Source organism: Siniperca chuatsi, linkage group LG23, assembly GCF_020085105.1.
Source record: "Siniperca chuatsi isolate FFG_IHB_CAS linkage group LG23, ASM2008510v1, whole genome shotgun sequence".
In the NCBI taxonomy this organism is placed as follows: Eukaryota; Metazoa; Chordata; class Actinopteri; order Centrarchiformes; family Sinipercidae; genus Siniperca; species Siniperca chuatsi.
In genome coordinates this window covers 21,265,366-21,272,206 of record NC_058064.1, presented here as the reverse complement: position 1 = coordinate 21,272,206, position 6,841 = coordinate 21,265,366, and the positions used below count along the sequence as shown (strand labels likewise).

At 40.6% G+C, this 6,841-nt stretch overlaps 1 long non-coding RNA gene across 1 annotated transcript; it reads right to left on the bottom strand.

Annotated features, from left to right (window-relative positions):
• Positions 1-4,331: 4,331 nt before the first annotated feature.
• On the bottom strand, positions 4,332-6,519 carry LOC122871179. The gene is made up of 3 exons (XR_006376809.1): positions 6,392-6,519; positions 5,617-5,702; positions 4,332-4,997 (listed from the first exon to the last, which is right to left on the bottom strand). It is a non-coding gene; the product is annotated as an uncharacterized LOC122871179 (long non-coding RNA).
• Positions 6,520-6,841: the final 322 nt, after the last annotated feature.

Sequence of the window (6,841 nt, the reverse complement as noted above, 5' to 3'; positions counted from 1 at the left end):
TCACCAAACACTACACAAGACCAATGCTGCAGACTGAGAAAAATATCATTGATTTCTCTTCATATACCCAAATCAACATGGAGAATCACAACAAAACATGTCCCAGTTGTCATGCTACTACAGTAGTGTGCATAACACTGTTAGCTCAGAAAACAACAGACAAACGTAAAATACTGTATCCAGTACAGGTTACAATTATAGTAAATAACAACAACAACAAACATAAAAAAAATCTGAAAAAACTGACAATATTGTACAGAAAATACTACAGTAAGCATACTATACATTATCTCTTCGCCTAGCTGGATCTGGCCAGAGAATTTCATCAACATCACAAGCAATATCCTCATTAGCAAGACAACGCAGGAAGAACCGTCTTGAATGTCCAATCCATCCTTGCACAGCTGCAGCGTCGACTTGGTCACAGGCGTCCTCCGTGGCCTGAATGATGGGTACCTGAGCCCGGGGCTGGAGATCGTAAACCTTCCACCGCCATGCAGAGAAAAACTCTTCAATAGGGTTTAGAAATGGAGAGTATGGTGGAAGGTATAGTACTGTCAACTGTGGATGGTGTTACAGTTTTTTCTAATGGCTTGAGCACATTTTTTGTTACTATTGGCTATTTTTGCAAAACTCTACACATAAATAAGAAAACCCTTCACCAAATCAGAAAAACATTTTAGCTCTTTTGCAAAAGCTAATAAACCTTGCTTAACTCTTCAAACCTTAGTAAAAATGGTATTTTCGTATCAAACAGTTAACACAAGCCATCACACTAATAAGCACACAATGTGTCAACAACACACTGATGGTATGAATAAAAAACACATCTGGCTTTTGCTTTCTCCTTGTAGCCTTATGGAATTATTTGCAATCACCATATTGACTATATGGGTCTCTTGTTCTGCAGTGAACATTCTTCCTCTGCCCCCAGCATCTGGATGTCTTGCAATTCTGTAAAGTAACAATTTCAGTATTTTTACATGTATGGTATTGTTGTGTTTCACATTAGAGTATGGCAGTGCTACAAAACTTAGTGCAAAGTGACTGTACTAACCGATTTTCATTCCGAAATGTCCTAATGATGCTTGCTACAGTGTAGCGGCTCAAGTTATGCTGAACCCGTTGGCCAGCTTCCCTCAGGGTCATTCCATGGCTGATGACATGGTCCACTATTGTAGCTCTGATGTCATCAGTAATTCTATTTCTTACTCTTCCCTCTCCTCGTCCTCCTCTTGCTCTTCCTTGTCCTCTTCCCCTAACTTCACCTCCTTGTCCTTGTCGTCCTCTCCCTCTTGCTTCTTCACCTTCGCGTCCTCTTCCTCCTCCTCTTCCTCCTACTTCTTCACCTCCACGTCCTCTTCCTCAGCCTCCTCTAATTCTCACTCTTCTCACTCTTCCTGCTCCCTCCATAGTACTCCACATGGACAGCTTTCCTGTGGCTTATTTATATTGCTTAGGCTGATTGCAAAGTGAACTAATTATCTAAAACAGTTTTCACATGTGACAGTGTGCCAGACAGTTGGCAAAATAGTGTGTATGTGTATGTGTATAGTTTTGCTAGGAGTGTGTTAATCATTTGGAATTTGAGTGTAAAGCAGTGAGTTGTGTTTACAGTTCCGCAAAAAGAGTGCTGTGCAGTGGATTGTACCTACAGTTTTGCAAAGTGTGTGTTACAAAATTGCAAACTGAGTGCAAAGCAGTGTTTGTGCTTTTAGTTTTGCAAACTCAGTGAGTGGTTTTGCTATAAGTATTAATAGTTTTAGAAGTTGTGCTATAAGAATCAGGGTTAGGGTTTTAGCATTCAGAAAAAACTGTAACCTGCTTTGCCTATGTGTTTCTGTATTTGGGTCCTCTTTCCCTGTTGTCTGACCAAAATGTTATACATTATTTCAGTTTGTGTAAACATAGACATTGTTTCATCATGTTTACCTCACCGGTTTTGGGCTCCATCACCCTGAAGGAGTCCTCAAGAAAGTGGAGAGGCAGAATGCAAGAGAATCACCTGCTGGGTTTTCCTGAGTACATAAATGTATTTACACTGATGAAACCCTGCCAGAGCAAATCAAAGCAGACATGAAACAACACGAGACAGAACACTAAAGGTTTAGTCTGAGGCCTCTGCTGTCAAATTCATTTGCAATCAAAGGGAAAATGGTCATTTACAAACTCCTTCACATACTAGTTGTTGGACCACAAAATATGTGTATGGTGAACTACTGATAGGGCGAGAGTGAAAAACTGCATTGCCGACACTGTCTGTTTTCTGAATGTACTCTTTATCCCAGAGGACTTTCTAGATCAAAAAATGCAAAGAACCCAATCAGGGTCAGAGGCATAGACTTTTTTGTGTGTTGATTGTGCAAGCTGGCCACACAAGGGAGATGTTATAAATTACAGAGCGGGTGTGAAATCATTTGACAGGCTCCAAATATTTTACCCTGCTTATATCCAGGCCCAGAGAGGGAGATATTATAATGTTCATAGCTTCCTCTGCTTAAGTATATGCTGCACAAAATAGCTCATAGCACTTACCATTATTTTATCACACAGGCTGCAGGGAACAACAGACTCTGCTTACACCAGGGTAATATCTGTCAATCTATTAGATTGATGACCCACTCCACCTCCTGAGCCACAGCCGACCTCAAAGTAATAAGGGCATTCAAAGAACTGGGGTTATCTGGGGAAACAGATATATACAATTGTGTGTCATGTGCAACAGCGGTATTTGACATTATGATGACGGATAATGTTGCCCAGAGGGAGCATGTATAAAGAAAATAAATTAGGATGAGAATGGTTCCTCAAGGAACAACATAATCAATGTCAAATGTCTGAGATACAAAATCGCCTTGACGAACGTTCTTCCTGAAAAGTTGAATGAAAACAGCCATGCCCTACACCAGAAAGACCCAAACATATTGGCGTATTATTTATTTGATTGTGCAGACGAAGATAGACAGAAAAGGGGGAGAGAGAGAGGGGATGACATGCAGCAAAGGGCCGCAGGCTGGATTCGAACCCGCTACGGTAAGGACTCAGCCTTGGTACATGGGTCTGGATCTACTCATCTTCAGAAGTTCTCTGATGACTCACACATTGACGGCTGCATCACTGGGAACAACGAGGATTAGTATAGGAGTCTGGTGGAGAAATTTGTTGGCTGGTGTAACATCAACCACCTGTAGCTAAACATCAGCAAGACAAAAGAGCTGGTAGTGGACTTCAGACAGAACAGGAAGCCATCTACACCTATCGCCATTCAGGGTGAGGGTGTGGTGGAGTCATAAGTTCCTGGGGGTGCTCAACAACAAACTAGACTGGTCAGACGATTGCGATCGTTAATAATATCACTCCTAAAACCCTTTCATTGCAGTTTCATAACTTTCCATACCTCGCTCAGCCTGCCATTTATTTCCATTGACATTATCTCTTTAACAAGCTAACCACTTACACTCACTTAGTTCTCAAATTCAGAACATCCACCATCCAAGTGTACCTCAGAAGTAATGTCTGTTTGTTTTTGCTTTTTAAATAAGATGGTTTTGTGTAAAATTCTCGCTGTAATTGCTGGATGCTGCATCACCTCTCATTGGACTGACAGGCTTCTAGTGACACATTACACACATACGAGGTTCATTCCCATTCAGAGCCTGCAGTAATTAGATGTCTTTCCCTCTCGTTCACCTGGCCCCTTTTATATATTCATCCTTTGTGTTGTAATATTATATATGAGAATATGATATTTGTTCCTTACGGAAGATGGGAATAAACTTACGTGCACAACCTTACCTTCGTTGTACAATAAGTTTGCATTAGGCTCCTAGTTGGATGATTTGCAAGTGCTTATGTTAAAGCTCAGGTAGGTAACGTTGGAGAAACTAGCAAGAGTTTGAAAGTATCCAACTGAAAAAATACCACCCCCTCCCTCCAGGCCTCCCTCCAAAGCCACTCCCCCAAAACACATTTTCATGTGCAATGAGTGCATGCAGGTAGACAGGCAGACAGGCAGGTAGGCCAGCCAATCATTTCATTTGTTCCAAATTTTGCTGTCGCAAAGACAACCTGATCGCTTTCTGTTTTCTTCAGAGCATAGCAACTACCAAAAACATAGGACACACTACTTTTTTTCCAAAGTAAAATTTTCATAATTTTATATTGAGTAATAACATAGAGTATTGCTTTATGCAAACAAGTAAATACAGCAGGGGTTGGCATCAGGGTGGAGGGGCTAGTAGAACAAAACATTAGGAGAAAAGAAGTGAGTTTATTTGTTCATTTAGTCTATAATAGAGACAAGCACATAGAACTTTTATGTGTGTGGTATCATGTTATTGTATGTTTTTACAAAATGAAAGAAACTGTGTAACAGAGATGGTGATAACATGGTGTCAGCCTGACTGGATCGCCAGATATGCTTTGGCCTTACATACCCCAACCACAAATGATCCAAGAAGAAATACTGATTGTGGTCTGCTAAGATGAACAGATATTACCCCACTTCTACATGTGAAATGAACCTTTGTAAATGCGTGTGCACGCATACGTGTCCACAGGGGGTGGGGAGGTGTGCACGGGATGGGTAGAAGGAGTGGGCAGACCAGGTGCCAGAGACCAAATTGATCCTCAGGACTGGGAGAGAATGGAGGAACTCCATGTAGCACAGACAGCAGATATAGCATATAATGCACTAATGGCAGTAAGTCACCAAACTATGTTTTCAGTAGTGTTGTTTCTGTTCCTTTCACAGGCCAATCTGCAGGCCCTGTCCAGCCAGCAGAAGGACCGGCTCCCTGTGAAGATTAATAAAAGCCTGGGATGATCTTCGATTTAATCACATTTTCTGATGAAAAGTCCTGGTCCACACATCCCGGACAGTGGACTTCCCCCATGGTGCACATGCACCAACTGCAGGTACATGACAGACAGTTTGTTTTGTGGCAGTGTGGTCGTTTAGGCCAGGGGAATAGGGTGGTTGTCCCAAACTGCTGTGTCTGGAAGATAGAGGACACATTTCCAGACCCAATAGGATAATACAGGAAGTTCAGGGTTCGCCACCTGAATTAATATTTAGATTGCGATCCGTGGGCCGCCAATTGAGTTGGCCTGCTCTACATGCTTGCTGATTGTTGTATACTTATTGTGTTTAGAATAGACAATAATGGTTGTTGACTGAAGTTATTGATTATTAATCGGTGCTAAGGTTAAATAAACTCTATTGTACCTTTAAAGAGCAGTTGCCTCTGGTTATTTTGTATGTGTTGTAATAACAGCTTGTTGTGACGGTCAGTGCTCGGATTTACCCTTAACTGTCCACCATTTTTAATGTAAGGTAGTACTTTAAATATTAGCCACCTTGGAGACTGTTTTTCACATTTGGTTATTGGTCCCTGATCCCAGTTTGGTGCCCTATAATTATTTATCCATATTCGTAATTTTGATAATATTAAGAATTCTATTAATATTCACAAATATCTGTGATATCTTTTGCTAATAACGAAACCTGCCCTACCTGAATCACAGCATCAGTAATGTTACATATACAAAAGTTAAACAGTCCTATGCTTAGCCATATACACTGTTACTCTGTGTTATGACCAGTTGTTACGTTACCAGTCCGTGGGAGGGAAAACGAGGTTGCTGCTCCATCAGCTGGCGAGTCCATTCTGTTCTCCTCAGAGTTAGCTGAGTTAGCTCATCTGGTTAGTGAGAACAGGAAGGTTACTAATGTAAATTTGTGTGGCCCCTAAAATGAATAGGACACGTGAATGAATAGTTGTGTGTCAAAATGTGGTGTGTCCTGAGCTAGTGTTTTGCACTAGTAATCTTGCTGACAAAATACTACCAAGGAGTCCAATTAGAATTTAGGATTTTCTCAGCTAATAGCAGGATGTCTGGCTATTACTGAGTTCAGGAGTATTGAGTTTGCTGCTGTTGCTAACAAATCCAAGTGTGCCTATTTAACTGCAAGAAAAGTAAGTTAGCCTGAGCTAGCATCTGTCTTACTGTCAGTACAGGGGTGATGTTTCACAGGGCTGGTGGCACGCTTTGGCTCTATCTCAGGCTCTATTTCTGACTCATGCTGAACTGCACAGCAGTAACAGCCAGGTATAAACTCTCTATGTCTTAATTAAAAAGCAGCATTTAGATTAACAGTTGACAGCTTGACCAGATTGCATTGAATACGTGGTATTCCAAATTATTACCATTCCTACAGAGTAGGTTCAACTTGACTGGCTAGCAGCAATAGCAACTCTGAGGGAGGCACAATGCAAATACCACCTAGAATTTTTTTAAATAGAATTGTAATTGTAGTGTTAATATTAATAAATTAATTATAATAGGAATGACAGCTATAGGAAAAATAACGTCACTATTAGTAACAAACCCAATAACAACAAATGTAATAGCAGTTGTCGAGCAGGAACACGGGGGGAACAGGTGGCTCACAACCAGAGATCCAGACTCTGCAGCTCCGGAGACAGAAATACCTGCTGAAAGTGACAGAAGGAGAGAGGAGAGAAAAGAGAAAGCACAGAACTATGGGAGAGTCATTAAACTGGACATTGATCATTAACATCCCTGAAATACTTGACATAATTGTGCAATATTCTGTGTTAATACTCCTGTGCAATATCCTCTTTTCAGTTTAAATTCCCTATTTATTGTTATTTATTCATACTTCTATTACTGCTGTGCAATATCCTATAATCTTAATAAGCTACACTTAACTTGACAGTTCATGCACTATTACTTTATACTGTATTATTATCATCAACCGGTCAACCCACTTTGTACTTCACACTTATTTTAATTTTATACTTATACCCACTTGGTA